We start from the raw sequence: 18,506 nt of genomic DNA, 5'->3' as shown, positions 1-18,506 counted from the left end.
GATTCATTTGTGAAAGTAATACCATTAAGGCCCAAAGCATTTGTCTTGACACTGAACAAAATGTTTGTCATTTTGAAATACATCCTGAGAAACCCCTGAATCAATACTTATATATGTTGGAATGGATGCGTTTGTATGAGAACCCTTTATGATTCTATGCTTACAGACAATACCACTGTGGAGATATATAATCACTCAAATAACTGTATTTGTAATTTTACCAAAATTGTGGGATGTGATTTTAACTATTCAGCTCCTGTCACAACTTACCAATTGCTACAATCAAACTACACATCATATCATGACTTATTACTGACCCCCATTGGAACAAATCTTACATTGGTGAGAAAACTGTTACAACATGATGACCTGAATCAATTGCCAAAACAAATTCAGGACAATGGACAAAACCCCCTAATTACTGTCCATCATGATGCAGAAAAGATACACCATATCCTGGAAAGAGTAAAGAAAGATGGAGAACATCACTGGTGGGATACCTTATTTGGATGGTCACCGACAGCAACAGGAACTTCAAATCGAATGTTACATCCTATAATAATTTTGCTCATTTCTGTTATGCTTGTTGTTAAACATCGTTTTATATAGTAGAATGTGGAGGATGGTCAGACAAATATCACTGTTACGCAAAACCTCCTTGCATATATAATATTGCTTAATTATATCTATCAAACATTTAGAATTAAGCAGACATACCAAAAATTTCCCTCAAATTACAATTGGAATATGGCATTGATCTGTTTATAGGCACAGAGGCAAGAGGCGACCACACTGCCACTCTGTGAGAGAGAGATGGATTGACTTTAGTCAGGGGGTGGATTGTGGTGGTGCATTTCTTCCCCCTCTCTGGGCTGATTTATGGTCTTGGGAAGTCTCACTAGGCCTTAGCATAAGTGTAATGAGTTGGGTGGTTAAGCATCCCTTGACCGTACCAGGAACTCTTGCATGGCTAAGACAGGGAGCTGCACTGACCGAACCAAGGAGTCCTGTTGCCTGGCGGAGGCTGGGGACAGGAGTAGGGATAATTAGTCATTTCCTGACAACCTTGGGACATATCTCAGTCCTCTCCTGACAGCCTTGGAACATCCTGCACCTGAATTTGAAGTCATTCCCTGACAGCCTTGGAGCCTTCCTTATCTGAATCGTTACTCATGTGAAAGGGTACCAGTGCTACTGGAATCCCAGTAATTTGCTGATGACTAAAGCCCATCATTTCCCGAACCTATAAACAGCGGTACTAAGTGAGACCCTTTGAGCTCTCCTGGACCGCAGCGGGCTGCGACCAGCATCTCCCTCTGAGTGGGATACGTCTCAGAGCTCACAAACTCTTCAGTTTGCGAAGATCGGAGGTGTGTCGCTGAAAGCCGATGGGACCTGGGCTGATGGTCTTTGCTCCTTGAGGCTCAATGCTTTGCCCGTTGAGAAAGATGCCGAAGCATTTGATGTGAATATTTTCACTGAACTCGAGGGGAATTTTTAACAGGTATACCTCTTTTACTTGCTTATGTATATCTCTTAGTGTCTTTGTGCATGTGTGTGTGTACTAACCTGAATATTCTATAGCAAGTATATTACAAATATTGCTTTTCGAATCTATACTTAAGTCACTGTTGTGAACTTTATTCAACTGTGAATGAATCTCAGGCTGATATTATACTCATAATCCCTTTAGATATAAACCGTTGACCAAGTCTGGGACGAGGAGTTGATCCAGCTGCACCTAGACTCTGACAGGAGTTTAGAAAGCAAAGGGGTCTTCTCTGAACCTCGTGACCTAATGGGCGGGTGTCCCCTACCTTTTTACATTCCTGATCTCTATACAAATCACGAGAAATCAATTCTAACTCGATTTTCCTTTGTATGTTTCTCTTTTACCCTATTGCGTCTTCGGTCTCTGTATACATAATTTTAGTTTGATTCTAAGTTAATTTTCCTTTGTACATTTCATCCATGTATTAAGTAATGGAGTGAACCTTGCCATCGAATTCTGTGAAGTCGCACTTTTATATAAATTCCTATTAAATCATTTTTTACTAATACCATTGAAGGTGATTCTTTAAGTGGTCCAAACCACCCAGTTTCACAATAGTTCTTCCCATCTGTCATATTTCTGAGCCTATAGACTTTATACATTCCAACTTCCTCCTCTGCAGCACCCAGATAAAATGAGAAATCTTGTGATAAAATTCTACTGATTGCCATTCTTTTCCCTAAAGGCAATGAATACGTGCGTCAGCAGAAGGTCAAGGAAAAGTGAGAAAGCAGAACTTAAAACACGACAAAGTCTATTCTTTCTTCTAAGCCCCTACGGCCCCACTCATGTGGCCCAGGTAGGGAGGTCTACAGGCTCAGGAGGAGCTGGTCTCCTCCTGGTCTCTCTGAGGGAGGTGGGCACTTCTCCCAGCAGCATGCATCTCAGCTTGGGGGCTGCAGCCTCCTCAGGAGTGCATGTGTGTCATAGGAGAAAGGCCGTGCGAGAGTGAGTAGCATGGCAGTAACATGATTGTGAAGGCGCTTGTGGTTACTAATGGAAGAAGTTACTTTCCTGCTTTGTTGCATGCGGCAAAGCTCAAAACCCCCTTTCAGAAACATCTTTCTTTGGAGCATAGTTCCGCTGCCTTGCCTGCAAGTTGCTGAGATTCCTTCTTGTCAGAGTGAACATAAACCAGAGTGAGTTAAAACTCAGCATATACAGATAAATATAAAAGAGACACTGAGATACACAGAAATACAAAGAGATGTACTTCCTTGTTACTTTTCAAATCTAGACGTTTTTATCATTTATAAGGGCTACATGACTGATATGACACTGGATGCAGGAGCAATCTTGATGCGGCATTATACCTGAGAGAGTGCTGCAGTAAAAATTTAAGTTCCTGTTCTTCTGCCTCTGCATGTTAATCTCTTGGCTCACTCACTAGGAGCAGGCTCTTGAAGGGTGCTCCAAGCTGTTCACATGGCACAATTACCATCTTCCCTGGGCACAGAAATCAATGGGTTCTCACTTTGAACCTGCCTTGTTCCCCAGTAAAGTAGGGACAAAGCTTAATGTCTGGTACAGCTAGATATTATACATATTGAAAAGCAATACTTTCTCAAGAAAAACAGTTCCTAAGTTACAGAAAATTATTCTACATGGCTCCATACTCATTGCAAAACCCTTGCCAGGAAACTTCAACACTCTTTATACATTTGGCCCAACTCACAGCTAGCTATTACATTTTAAACTGTGTGGCTTAGTCACTAGTACAGTTATGGTCAGCTACGTTTAAGTTACAAATTTTCTTCCTTGCTCCTTCCCCTGTAATTTCAATTTTTCTAAGAGTCTGCAGAGGTATAAACAAGAGGAACATTCAGCCACATGTTTTTTGCTTCTTTTAGCTCTATTGCCAAATAATTTATAATCAGGGACAGGGCGGGCTGATGGGGAGGAGAGGTGAATTTATTTTGAATTTTTGTTGAAAAAATAAATCCTTCAAAACATAGGTGATAATATTTCTGAGGGTCCAAATGGAGGAGGGGATTGGTTCCTCTTACCCACATATACCTCCTTCTGCTATTCTCACCTATGCTGGGTGGACCAAGATCAGGCATCAATCACTGACTGCAATCCTTGTGAGCGAGTGGGGATTAGGCTGGATCTGGGGTTGCTTTGCAGAACTTTGAAACAAGTAAGGAGCGAGGGAGGGGATCATTTCTGACCTTCAGTGGCTTCTGGGGAGTGATGCTTTCCCATGCCCAAGGCTGCACTATCGGAGTCTATGCCCGCGTTGGTATTACCTTGAAAAGGGAACAGAGTGATCTACAGCAGGCGTTGGAGGTGAGAGGGGCGGGTCACACTGCCCGGCTGTGCTTGCTCCTCCCTCCTCCCCTGGAAAGTTCACAGCATGAGGGTTTAGCAGACTTGCGTGATGTATGGATATGGAAAGCTATGACTACTTCCCCAGGTGATCAGTATATATTTAACACCCGAAATCTCAAGCAAACATCCTGCTTGTTGAATTATTGTCTGGCATTCACATATTTCCTGATTTGGCCATCACTGCTGGCTGCTGTTTTAACAGATTTTCACTTTTTCTGCTGTCCTGTTGGTCTGGCAATAGGAGAAATAACTGTGGTTGTGGGTGTGGTGAGAGGCAATACAATCACTGCCGTCTTGCTTGTAGTGGCTGTACTCTGGCTCCTCACCCCCTTTACAGCACCACTCCTCCAGGTTTTTTTACACTCCTTCCGAGGCCTGAAAGCACAGGCCAACACGTAGTTACTGTGACCTGGTTTTAATTCACCTGCAACCGACTAAAATTACTCTCTGAGGGAACTTCAATTGCTTTTTTTTTCCACCAGCACCCCAAAAAGTCACTGATGCTGAAGAACTGGTTTGTGACTCCAGTCCTTCATCCCAGGGCTCCCTCCTCCTCCTTAAATTGGCAAAGTACGAGTTCAGGCTAAAATGTGAACTGTGTGTACAAGATATTTGAGAGCTCCTCGGGTTTTATTTTTCCCTTCCAAGTGTCTGGAATTGCAACTGTCTTTGAATGCATCCCTGAGCCGAGCTTAAGAGGAGAAAGAGTAGGTCGCAAATGACTGTAACGTATTATTCAGACATATATCTAACGTAAATGCTGTCTCGCGCACCTTGACCTGGACATCAAAGGCATGGCCTTGTCCACACATAAAATAAGGCAGTCTGGCGGTATTTCAGCCAAATACTGGGTGGATTTGTAAGGGCAACGGAGGGATATTTAATCTGAGGCGGGAAGCAGAGAGAAAGCCGCTTCACGGCCCCGGACCCCCTCCCCGCGGGATCCTCCTTCCTTCGAGCCGATGGCCCCACCTAGTGTCAGCGCGGTCACAGCGCGGCCCCCCCCGCCCCCGGCGCTGCCACCCGCCGCCTGGCTTGGGCTGAATGACCTTGTAGCTGGATGACGTTAGCGGAGTGGGATGGGTCCGTCCACTCCCTAATCCTGCGTGGCCCTGGCAGGTCGGTCGGGGGCGGGGCGGGGCGGGGGGTCTGCTTGGCGGGCCAGCTGAGAGCGGCGAGGAGCGGAGCGGCGGGGCGGCCGCCAGGACCCCCTCTCCCGTCCTGCGCGCGCCTGGTTTTGCCAACCTGAGGGCGGGAAGGCAGCACGGCGGGCCCCGGCTTGTCAGCAGCCGCTGCCCCTTGACGGGCCGCGCCGCGCTCGCACTGCGCGGTGGGGCAGCCGTGCCGGCCGCCTTTCGGCAGCCCCGGCTGACCGGAGCAGCGGCTTTGGGCGGGCTTCGGCCTGCGCCGAGGCAGGCGCTGCTCGGAGGTCAGCGTCGGAGGCCCCCCAGGGCTGAGCCTCACCCCGGCCAGGGCTGGCTCGGCGGGGCAGCAGCCGCTGCCAAGCGATCACCCGTGCGAGGGGGCACGGCCGGCGCGCAGGGAAACCTCCCGTGTGCGAGGCGATGGCTGCTTCGCAGAGTCCCCAGGGAGCACCCGTGCAGGCAGTGCACGGAAAACCCGCCTCTCCTCCTGGGCGCCAGCACTTACGGTGTAATTGTCCTGTGTTCACCAGCACATGGCGGGGGAGAATAAATGGCTCTTGCAACACACTCTGAAAAGCAATAAGCGAGGATGGCAGTGTCAGGTTTTGCTGGCTGAAAATGGCTGGTGCTGTGAACCCCTGTAAGAAGTGCCCCGTAACACCGAACTGCCAAATGTCGCCCTAGTTTCGTTGCTCGCTAGATTTACCGTGTGGACTGATATAAAATGCATTACAATAGTCAAAGGCGTGGGTGATGACCGCTAGGTCCTCTGTCAAGAGAGAGGTAAGTCTCGGCGGTACATAAAATGAGCCAAGCTGTTCTCAGGTACCAACACCAAAAGACCCTTAGATTACATACCTTCTTCATAATTTGTAAGCAAATTATGAAGCACAAATACAGGATGAAATTTCTCCATTGTTTGTACTGGGAGTGATTTATCCTGTATTATTCTCTGGGGATACCAATCTGGTAGAAGAGATGTGGCCTTGATTTTCCTGTCATGCCTGAATGTAGTCCATGTCTGTCCCTGAGGTTTTATCCAGCAGTTACTCCAGTAGAGAAAGCCACTTCTCTGAGGAAGTGAATGGAGGCACCTGCAATCAGCAGATGCCACGTCTCCACCCGGAAGGAGCTGCCTGGCTTCTTCAAGACAAACATTGGCAGTTTGATGTGCTCCTTGTACAACAATGACGTAGACCTTGGCTTTTCAGTGTACGTAGAAATAAGTCTTGTGCTAGCATTTTTTCTTGTAGCGCTCCAGTTGCCTTCCTTCTTGCTTAACCCTACTGCAATTCCTGTAAAAGCCTATGTAACCTGTGAGGCTGGATCTCTTCAAAAGGTTGTCAAGGAGGCCATTGCAACAGGTTAAGGTCAAGAAAGATATCATCATGTGCTACCACATTTCAAGAACTACAAAGAATTCTTCATTAACGAAGGTCATTTAAAGGTTTGTATTGCAACACTACCTTAATCCTGCCCAGGATCAACAGTGGGGGGGTGATGATGATGATGGTGGTGGAGAAGAAGAGGAAGAGGAAGAATGGAAGCCAAAGCTGAAAGCAGGACTGAATCAGGGTAAGATTCTCCTTCCACAGTAAGGGCCTACTGTATCCTCTGCTTCCACTGGTAAAAAAGAGGGGAGATGGGAGTAAATCCAGTCCTCGGGTTTGATCGTTGGGTTCAGTTTCCATTGATGAAATGAAGCAAATCAAAGGTCAGATCCAAACTATGCAGCCTTGGAGATTCTGCATATGAATCAGTATTATCTGCTGGCTGGAGCTACTGACAGCTTTTGCACTGAGGCAGAGGTATGTTTGGTGTCACATTTGACATTTGAGACCCAGAGTGTCATACTGCATTTTAGTCCACTCCATATAATGTTTTAGGTTCCTCAAGAAACAAGGTGCATATTTCTTATTATCTAATGTCATCTTTTTGCATTAACGTGTTAGTTGCTGCTTACTAGCCTTTCCAGATATGTGATCTCAAAATCCCAAGGCACCTTTTGAACAGATCCTCAAGTACCTATACATTGCCTTCTCAGAGTGTTGGGCCATTCTTGGCCCTTATGTTTCACTGTAGACGGGAAAATTAACTCATAACCGAACACAGATTATTAACACCACTATCATGCACACAGACACACAACCATTAATAATGGCATTGGAAGACAGCTGCAGCGGGACCTAACAAAGTCACCAAACTCCATCTAGTGGGAGAAAATCAGAAATAAAAAACTCCCGAGATGCAGTAGTGTCTACTTGCTTATGCATACGCCTTGCATGCCTATGCATGCATATACATACACACAACTTTGCTTTGAACTCCTCTTTTGCAAAAAGTCAAAGATGCCAAAGGTATTTTGTTTATCCTATTTGACTGTGGAAGGGGGGCCAACAAAATAAAGGAGGAATACTTGAGGGAGTCGTATGCCAAACCTTTAGCTCATCAAGTGTCTCAGGGTTTCAAGACACTTGATATTTCCTTTCTCTCTTATCATTCAAGAGACTTATTCTTTTTCTCAGCTTTTACAACACATGTTGCCAAAACTTTTTTTGCCCCTGCACAGTAGAATGGTGACATTGGGGAAAGTTAGCTACTATCTGCTCAGTCCAGAGATGTCTGGCAACGTCAGTAGCCTGTGATACACGTGGGTGATATGTATGCCTTTTTAACGGAGGTCCTCTCACACTGGATCACTAGCTGCTTTTCGATAGCAAGAGGCAAGTCTTTTGGGTTGACTGATGGTGACCAACACCCACTCCTCCACCCCCCCTTTGCAAACATGGCTAACACGAAACCACAAGCCTCTGGCCACAGCAGGCAACTGACTCTGAAGGACAAAAACTGACTTGCTTTACGGAACTTGACATACTTTTACAGAAGCCAGCTGGTGGTTTGTGGTTTGCTTTTGGATCACAGCTGCAAGTAATTGTGCGTAGGTAAAGCCACTCTATAAAAACTGACTTTAGGATAGAGCCAGCTGAGGATCTCACTAATGTGGTGACATCCTCCTGGCCAGGGACGATTGACCGTATGACATTGCCAATCGCCATCATTGCACTCGTGAGTGTAATTTGTATTATCATTTTCTTATCACCATTGAATACCTAACTGTCTTTATCAACCATTATTTGAATAGGGTTAGATCTGTTAAATCCAACATAGCAAGCATTAGTGAGTATTTAGATGCTTAATAAAGTATACATGTATTGGCAGTTTTGATGTTTGATTGGTTTAATTTTCTGCCTCTTGGAGCTCAGTGGGTACTTTCCTTTTATCTCCTGTTTGCAAACATTGTCTTATGGTCATGGGTCTGCTATTGCACATACACCCACTTTAAACAGTTGGGTGGAAGTAAGGCAGGCAGGGAGGGATTTGGGCACTGCTGTGATCCAGACCTGCCTGTCAGCCCAAACCTTTACCAATGCATAAGCCCTCAGGGTGGTTGGGTTATGACACCCTTTTCCCAGTGACCTCTGTCTTGGACATTTCAAGCGCTTCTTTTGATGTTTACTGTCTTGAACTCTCTTGGTTATAGTCCATACTAAGTTATTTCTCTGTGCTTTATCAGAGGATGAGCTGTAAGTCTGCCTTGAAAGTGAAGCTAATGCCAGATACAGCAGTTTCACATTCTCAAATGACAAAACATTTTGTAGTCAAAACAAAGTGTCTGTGTTAATTCCTAGTGTACCTAGTGGAATTAATGTTTTCCTAGGGTATCTTTCTCTTCATGCCAAACAGTCTGCGTTACATCCTACCTGTGGAGCAGCCATGTTCATGGGCTTGAAATTCATCCTCTGTGCCTTGAAAATACCCTAACTGTGCTGCTATTTGGGACATGCTAAGGTCTCAATTTTGAAGTGAGGGACAGGTAGTGCAGGTTTGATTTGCTGGTGGGATGTTTCCTGGTTTGTGAAAAGCTGCCTTTTCTGTTTTCTTTACTACATACAGGCACGGTGCCTGCTTAAAAAAGCCTATCTCCCTGCTTGCTGTTTCTGATAGTAGAGCTGCATAGGTTAGTATGAAACAGTAAGTCATGCCCCATGTCTAAATTAGCCTTTTTGTTTAGAAATATACATGTATTAATACAAGTTTTAGAAATCCAGCTTAGGCACTGCTCAGCTTGGTTGTGGACATTTGGTGCTAGGTGTGCTTGGGCTTAAATATCATGCCACATGTCTTGGGTGCACGAGAGCAAATACAGTCACATTACCCAACACATGTTAGAATACAATCAGGGCTGTAAGCTTTGGCATATCCAGTGGATGCCACATGTGCTGGTACCACGAGCCAGGAGGGCACTGAGAAATTCCCAGTGGAAGACAAGTATTTACAGGGTTGGGCTAAAGCTGTCAGAACAGAAAAAACTAGGAGCTAGCCTGGACTCTCTGTGATCCTTTTCCCCTCATAAGTTATAGTATCCGGTGAAGTAGGACGTAAGGAAAATCTGTGGCATTCAGTTATACACTGTACTTTTTAAACTGTCTCTGTATCTGGAGCAAGTGTAGGGATTGCCCTGCTAGGAGACAGGGAGCTGTGGGAGCTGGGGTCACCAACATTTCTTGTACATCTCTCTTCAGCTAAGCCCTCTGTTCAAAGAGCACAGGAATTTCCCATTGTCACCACTCTTCTGCTGATTCCTATTGTAACTCTAGTTACTGGAAAAAAAAGATTTGGCCAGTTCAGTAACCTTCCTGTAATTATGGGAAGAATATGCATTGGGACATTTTCCCCTCATTGAAGCAATTCCTGTCATGCACTTTAACAAATCATTAGTGTTGGGAGAGGTGGCATTAAATGTCTAATATTTTTGGTCTAATTTGGTCTGGCTTATGTGCTTTATTTTTAGGACATAGGCAATAGAGGACACCCATGGTGGTCTGCTCTGGCCTTGCTGCCATATTCCAGGACCCTGATGAACCTCTTTTTGTGTGGATGCTCAGGACACCAGTTTTTGAGATACAGTTTCTGTGGAGAAGCTGGTTGCCTGTCTCCAGCGTGCAAGATTTTGGGGAGCAGTAAGTCACGTAAGTGACTGTAGATTGGTTTTCTAATCTCATATTCAATTCCTTCTCAGTAGGTCCAACCAGTGCTCTTTCTGTGTAGAGCTACCTTGCTCTGGTTTGTTCTGAGTTTGAGTAGGATCTTCATTTTACTGAATGACTGCTTTGCTTTATGTTTGCCTCATTCTGAGGTCTTTGGCTGACCCAGAGACCCATCAAAGGTGTATTTAATAAAACAGCATTGCATTACAGTGAAGTGAGTTCACCATGTAACACTTTTCAGTGGTGCACATAAAATGAAGACTAAACCAAGGACAGTAATACCTTGGATGCAGCCTCAAGTGAATTTCCTTATGGACTTCACTGCTGAGTGTGGTGTTTTCTGATTTTCCCATTAACAATAACATTTTTTGGAACATATCCTCTTTCTCATTCAGTAGTGATATTGCGCTAACGTACAACACAGAGTGAAGTTTATGTTACCAAAACTCATTCCTTGACATGAGTGTCAGTAGGTTAATATTGTTGTAGGGATTTTGTGGAGAACTCTAGTGCAGATTGTTTTACCATGAGAAGCTCTTCTCAAAATTTTCCTTCATGCTGCTTAAAGTACTTAAGTTCACACAAAATAAATCCCCTCACCTGTAAGTTAAATACTTTCTTCATAAAAAGTGGCCTGTTCTCAAACTGTCTTTCCTGTGCCCTGATTTCTGACTCTCTGTCACTTCCCTATAATAAAGCTGCTGCTTTACAATGCTCAAGGTATCTTAAAAGGATAGTGCTGTGTTTACAACTGAGCACGGTTTGCACTGGTAAAAGTCCTGATTCTTTGTCATGGGCAACTGAAAATAAAACACTGGAAAATGTAATAAACAGATGTTCTGCCTGCCACAGGAGTTCCCAGTTTCTGCAGTATTTATATCCCAGAACTGTCCCTGTCTTCATATGATCAAGGTTCTTTTTTTATTAGAGATGTGCCAAGCCATAAAGACCATTTCAGCCTCTCTAGCTGTGTCTGTACCTTTACATGTGAGAAGCAGGAAATGACTGCAGAGTACAGTATCCTGCAAAGGATTATGATTGGACTTGCCTGCTTGTATTTTGGCATTGCTCAGAGGCTGCTGTCAGGTTTTAGGGTTGCAGTGTGCAAGGTTCAATACAGAACGCAAGTTAATAAGCTTTCACTCCTAATGTTACAGAGCTGAAGGATCACTTGCCCAACTGTGCAAAAAAGGCTTTGCCTGAGAGCAGACTGTAAGAAGTGATCATCGTACTCCCGATTTTGATCATTCTTGTCTGATGTACTAAGAGGTGGCAAAGTGATCTGCAGTGCTAAAGTTCCTTGCCACATGCTGATCTGGCTTCTCTGTAACAATAACAAATTGGTTATTCATACCAGCACATCTGGCTTGTCCTGGGTGTGTTATTTATGCTGGTTCAGATGCTGACGTGGTCTGACAGCTGAAAGGTAGTCATGCTATGATGACATGCTATATATTGTAGGATCTGACATAGACCTGGAAAATATCCCTTTAGATGTTGTTTTTTGATTTTTCCAAATTGCCTTTTAGCTTTGTAGTTGTGGACAGCAGCACTGTTAACACTGCTTTCATTCACTAAAAAAATAAAAATCACAGCAGTCCTTAAAGTATGATTGCAGTCAAAAGATGGTTAAATTAATATATTGAAAATAGTTTTTGCACCCACTAAGATATAGAGTGGCCATCTTTAGCTTTCAAGTTAAAATAACATTTCTTTTTGGCTGCCAGCATGGCAAGATCAGAAAGATCATGCCTGCTTCACATGGCAATTGAGAATGTGCTGGGCTCGCTTGAGACACTAAATTGAACACAGGAGGAAATGGTTTTGTCCATAGATTAGAAGAGATGACCAGGAAGACACACAAACAAATCCAGTTCATGGGTATGCATATTTAACGCAAATTGTCTCAGTCAGATTACACAGACATAACTCAATACCAAATATGTTCTGTAGAGTGAAAACAAGTCAAGGACAATGTGGAAGTAGTTTTGGTGCTTCTTTTCTGATTGTAACCATCCATTTGAGTTCATACTTTGGGGGCTTGCAACACATATGCTTCAACACACAAGGCCAACTCAACTCCTTGCAATTACATTAACCAGTGCTGTTAGCATGCTTGGCTGCACAAATCATTTGTGTTTCTAGCTACTCTAAGCCATGCTGAAAAATAAACAAGAGGAATATCAGGCCAGCATCAGGTCTATGGCTCTACCAGGGCCCACTCTGCTAATTATTACTTGCTAATGACTGTAACTGGAATGCTGAAAGGTAATCCCATGCATACATTCAGGACAGAAAATTGTTGTAGGATATTTGCCAAAATCAGTGCTGCAGAATTGGTGGCTACTGAAGATGATCACAGGAAGCAACTGATTTGCTGGAAGGGGAAGATGGCATTTGTTTTTGTATTATTTACATTGTCATACTTGCAGATATCTGTGACAGAATTTTTAAGACTAATAGTAAGAAGACAAGTATTAGCTTATCAGGCCAGGTTTGGGGTGAAGGAGACTGGAATGGGGAAGAAAGTTGTGTGCAAGGAAGACAGCTGTTCCTGAGAGTCATGAGGTTGCCAGGTAATGAGAGCGGAAGCTTCCATGAAAAAATGAAATAGAGCTGCTGTTGTCTTCTGGAGGTCCCAGTGCTTCCTTGAAAGAAGTATGTGGGACAGGTGGCCTTCTCCCACACTGCTGAAGGGCAGGAAACTTCAAAGAATTTCTCCAGGGAGGCACATCATCTGGGAGCAGAGCCGAGGTTTTTATGTTATTTGGTGCATGGAAGGATCAGTGCGTTGAATCTGGCTATGGAAAAATTGTATTCAGCCTCTCTTGCTACCATTTCTCCTCGGCTCTCTGAGAAGGGCTGAGGGTCTTTCAGAAGTTTGCCCCCCAATGCTGATTTGCACCTCCAGTTTGCAGAGAGGAGAGTTTCCTTGCCGGCTGGTATGATAGCATTGCTTGGGGCCAAGGGAAGGAAACAGCCCTATCAGTTTCTCTGCCTTCTCTTCTGCGGAGGAATTTCACCGAGAGATGTGTCTTACCCATCTCTCACCAAACTCCCTGCTCCTATCTTCTCTACCAGAGAAGCTGTGAAGAGAAAGTGCTGCTTGTCCAGGCTGGTGCTTCCCCATCTCTTCCTCCCTCGGGAGATGCTTGGCAGAGACCTTTGATGTGGGATTCCCAGCATGATCCCAGGCTGAGCTGGAGCATGGTCCGCGGGGTCTGAACGTGGGGTGGGTGTCCCCCATGGCCCCTATCAGGAATGAATTAGAATGTTTCATTCTTGTAAGTGATACTTTTTCGAGTAAACATCCCTGGGTTCCTCTGATGTGTAACTAATGGAGTGCTAAACTCTCAGGGCTGGTTTAAGACTCAGAAAGTACACGTGTTGCCAATCCATCATGTTCCTAATACTAATTAACATAGCAGGGACACAATAAAGCCCCAGAACCTGCACACATTACCCAGCTCACATTACCACTCTATAACAGCCTCTCTATTGACCTAACAAAAGCACACATTGGAAAAACGAGACGCGGTCTCTTCTGACTCAGCTAGACCTGTTCAGCCAAAGAAGAGAGCTGAGGAGTCTCATTTATTATTGTCCATTATTATTCTGGTATATCATGGAACGGAGTTCTCAAACCATGTGTGATGACATTTTTACCTTGCCAGCATTTGTGTGTGTTACATGCTGCTGGGCAGGCAGCCCTAATGCAGGCAGAGCACCCACAGGCTTGTGGAGAGATGTGATTGCATCGGAGGGCATGTTCTGCACCCGCACAAGTAAAAGGAAGACCACATTTGTTGATTTACATCCCTGTTATTTGGGATTCAGTTACAATGGAAATCTTATTGTTCTTAAACCTTTACTAATATAATTGTCTTTTGTTCCCAGACTTAAACTAGTTCCTGTGTAAACAAAGAATAAAAGGTAACAATTTGATTAAAATTCATTCTTGGCTAGATGAATATTTCTTTTTAGGTGCCAGAAAAATTTTCCTTGTATTGAAACACATTGACATCCCTGTAATACGCTCCTTTTAATGTATGGTAATTCTGCTGATTTTAAGAGATGCATGATGTACAGCCAAAGAAAAGCTGGAAGGAATCGGGACAGCAAGAGATTAGCACATTCATGTTGCATTGATCCCTAACTGGATGCAGTCTGGCTTTGTGGAAGTTGGGGGCAAGCCACCGTTTACTTCCACAATTTCATGGTTAGGATTTTATGGTGCCTCTGGCTGAAATCAGTAGAGTTCATTCAGCAGCGCTTGAGGCAGGGGTGTATCTCCTGTTGTTGCACATGCTTCAGTGGGCTGATTATGGAGACCACTACTTTAATGATTATGGCAAGAAATTCTGGTACCTTGTTGAAGTGATGGTAAGTTTCGTAAGTCAGTACACCACTACAAACAGCTAGGTCCTTGGGCACATTCTCATGTTTCCTTACTTCTTGGTTAAAAATTTGGATGATTTTTTTTTTTCCCCTGAACCAGCTATTAGGACATGTCTTGCTATCATAAATGTGCTTTGAAAAAATTTTCTCATCACTATTTAGAGAAGGGAGCTAGTCATTTATAGCAATATATCCCCCAAATTGTGTATCACCCAGGTCTTTAGTATGTGGTTAAATCAGATGGTATCAACTGGTTGGACATTCTGGCTGAGGCGTTGGTGTTTCTCTGCTGCAGTCCAGTATGGGATGGAAAATGTCCCCTACAGACCAGGAAAGTGGGCCCTAAAGATAAAATCCCTCAGGTGGGAGTCACAGAGGAGATGGAGATGTTCAGTGCCAGACCAATGTCAGCAAGGTGGTGCTGCCCCAGCCCTGTGGCACAGCAGCTCCTCTCACCTCCTCTCTGAGGTGAATAGTCAAAGAAGAACTGTTGAGAAACTCTTCAAGGCCAGTCATTTGTGGATGTCCTGGTTTTGGCTGGGATAGAGTAATTTTTCTTTCTAGTGGCTGGTATAGTGTTATGTTTTGGATTTAGTGTGAGAACAATGTTGATAACACACTGATGTTTTCAGTTGTTGCGAAGGAGTATTTAGACTAAGTCAAGGTTTTTTCAGCTTCTCATGCCCAGCCAGCAAGAAGACTGGAGGGGCACAAGAGATTGGAAGGGGACAGAGCTAGGACAGCTGACCCAAACTGGCCAGAGGGGTATTCCATACCATGTATGGAATGGGGGAACTTGGCCTGGGGGCTGGATCGCTGCTCAGGACCTAACTGGGCATCAGTTGGTGAGTGGTGAGCAATTGCATTGTGCATCACTTGTTTTGTATATTCCATCCTTTTATCAGTATTTTCATTTTATTATTGTTATTATTTCCATTATTAGTTCTTCCTTTCTGTTCTATTAAACTGTTCTTGTCTCAACCCACAAGTTTTACCTTTTTTTTCCTGACTCTATCCCCCATCACACTGGGGGGGGAGTGGGGGGGGTGAGCGGCTGCGTGGTGCTTAGTTGCTGGCTGGGGTGAAACCACGACACTGGATCATACTGCCAGTGAACTGGTCATGTAGGGCAGGCTGAATCTCTGAACAGCACGCTACCTTCCCTTTCAAGTCAAAACAAATTAAATACAGGCCTTACCCAATTTTGCCTACAGTCAACACAGGAGGTTTTCTGTTGAGTTCAGCAGAGCTGGTTAAAGACCTTTACTCCTAGAATTGGTTAATTTTTTGCACTGCGTGGTTTGACACTTTGCGTAGTTGATATCATGTTGGATGGCCAAACACCGCGAATTACCAAAGTGTCACAGATGTTAAATCATGAAGTAGATGACAGTGTGCTCGCTATGTCATATGATCTTAGCACAGTTTGTGGAATAGTCTTTTTTATTATTGCAAGTAATCATAAGTGCTGAAAAAATACCGTAAGTAAAATAGCATTTTTGAGTACAATGCACCCAATGTTCTTAATATATATACACATCTGCAATATGTTAAACTCAGACTTATGCCCATTTAATCTCAAGGATTTCAATGGAGTGTCTGTATGGAATGAAGGGAAGAGTTTGATCCCAGAATACTGAAGGACTGCACCTTTTGGGAAGGCTTTATGCATTAGATTTCCACCTCGATTTATGTTTATAATAATAAACACAGCATTTATTAAATATATATTTATAATACATTCCACACTAGCAATGGTCTGTCTAATGTAGGAATCATCTCATGTATTGTTTGCTTTTTCTTTGATGATTTCAGAAAACAGTGTATCCAGATAAATCTGATGTGTGGCCATGTGTTGAGCCACAGTGCTGAATGCCTGGTCAGGATGGGTCTGCCTATGGGCATGACCAGGATATCTATTCCAAGAGTCAAATTCAAGCCAGTCAATGAGCAGGTGCACTTGTGAGGGGAAAAGAGTTTGAAGCAGTTACAGCTCCTGTGTTCCTCTTCACAGATTTACGTCAGAACAAAAATGGATACTTCAGTCCTGCTCCCTTCTGCTATGGGACAAAGTCACAAGATGGGGCAGAGGCACCTCTGCCCAACGAGAGTGTTTGCAAAACCACTGCTTAGCACTGCAACCAAGAGCGCACCAAAAGCAGGGCAAGAGAAGCAGCAAATGAGATGCTCCTAAATGTCCCTTAGCGCATAGGTGCTGTGTCCAGCTAGGGCACCAGCTTCTGTCCTATGTTGGCAATGCCATCCCTTCAGAAGGTGACCCTGGTGTCATCTCTCCATTTATATTGACTCTGAGGGGAGTTGAAGGTCCCAGTGATGGCAGCTGAGACAAAGAGACAAAGGCTGGCTCCAGCCATACTCATCCCCCCTCCAAAATACTTGGTAGGAATGATGTGTAGACCAAGTGTGGTGTACTGGAAAATTCCCTGGATATCAAAAATTTTGCCAGGCTGTTTGGGGTACTTAAAATACCTCCGATGCAAGGATTCTAATTCCAGAGTCCTGAAGATACCTGTTTCTATCTCTGTACCCCATGTACTTTTTAATTCTCCCAGTGCTGCCTCTGAACCTAGCCTCAACAAAGCAAAACAGAAGATATGCAGAAGTACAAGCTGAAAACAAATAAAAAAAAAAAAAGGAAAAAAACAACCCCCCAAATAGGGTAAGATTTTATTTGTATCACTGCAGAAATCTCTTTCACCTCAAACATCACCTAAAATCTTCTGGAAGGGGGCTCTGCACCCATAAATGCTTCCCTTTAAGCATGGAAGGAGTTTGAGATGCATCAGCATCACACCTGCTGTATTGGGAGTTCATACTTCGCTTTCATGTTTCCTCAACTGATGTCCAAGAACCAAGTGAGTGGGAGTTCACAGTACCTGCACTTGTCCACGTGCCACGTGGACAGATCTCCTGGTCCACGGAGTTACAGTAAAGTAGTAAAGGCTCATCTGATTTTCAAGGTAGGTTCTCAGAAGTGTAGATGGCAAAATTCTTCAGAGAGCTTCAGCAGAAATGTCACAGGTGAGGATGTACTACACTGTGTTTTCTGCACAGTTTTCAGAGAGCCAAACTGTCTCACATTCACTCTGACATGCTGTGAGTGCTGAGCAGATCCCATTGACCTCTTCCACCTCTACCACCTCAGACATCTGCATACTCCATAGTGGGACCCACAGTGAGTGACCCAGAGTCCGATACTTGTATTTGCATGGTGCAGTATCACACTCTGTAAATGGTTCTACAAACTTTCTTGCTAGTAGGAGTATAACAAGCAGCCTTTAGTGTGGCCTAGATACCTGCATGTATCAGTATCACCTGAGTCTGCCTGGCTTATTTTAACTGATATATTGCCAGATCCTGATACTATTTTTCATGCTGCCTAATACCTCAGGTCATCCTATTAATTTCAGTAAGGCTACTCAGAGACTGCAATGCTAGCTACCTAGTAAATGAGAACACAATCTGGCTAGTTATTGTTATGTGATTGGATTTTTACTGCTAAGCACAGCGTAGCCTACCCAACTTATTTGATTTAGCAGGTGTCTTATTGGCATTTTAAATATTCTGCATATGATTATAGTGCATCCTGAGGGGGGAAAAAACCCCACCACAAAAGTTTATTAGTAAGACTTCTTGCTCTTCTGCTAAAATATGGCAATCAAAAAGACAATTGACATTGCAGAGACTTGACTTTTCCTTTCCAGGACTGTAAAATAAAACCCCAAACCCTACACTTTCTGCATCTGGTTGACATTTGAATAAAACTGCCAGAGTGCAAACAAGTTTTGAGACAACATCTCCAGCAAACTCTGCAGTGACTCTAAAAATGTTCTTGGCTAAGTTACTTTTTAGGGCCATATGTTGAAAAAAAAACAAAACAAAACCAAAACTTCACTAGAATTTATTGCAACAAGAGATTTGCCAAACTACTTAAGACATTTGGGAAGATTATAGTGAAGTACATTAGTTGCTGACTTGACAATTTGCTATGCTCACTGCTTGTATAGTGGA

The sequence above is a fragment of the Harpia harpyja genome, chromosome Z, assembly GCF_026419915.1.
Source record: "Harpia harpyja isolate bHarHar1 chromosome Z, bHarHar1 primary haplotype, whole genome shotgun sequence".
Taxonomy (NCBI): Eukaryota; Metazoa; Chordata; class Aves; order Accipitriformes; family Accipitridae; genus Harpia; species Harpia harpyja.
This window is presented reverse-complemented; position numbering follows the sequence as displayed.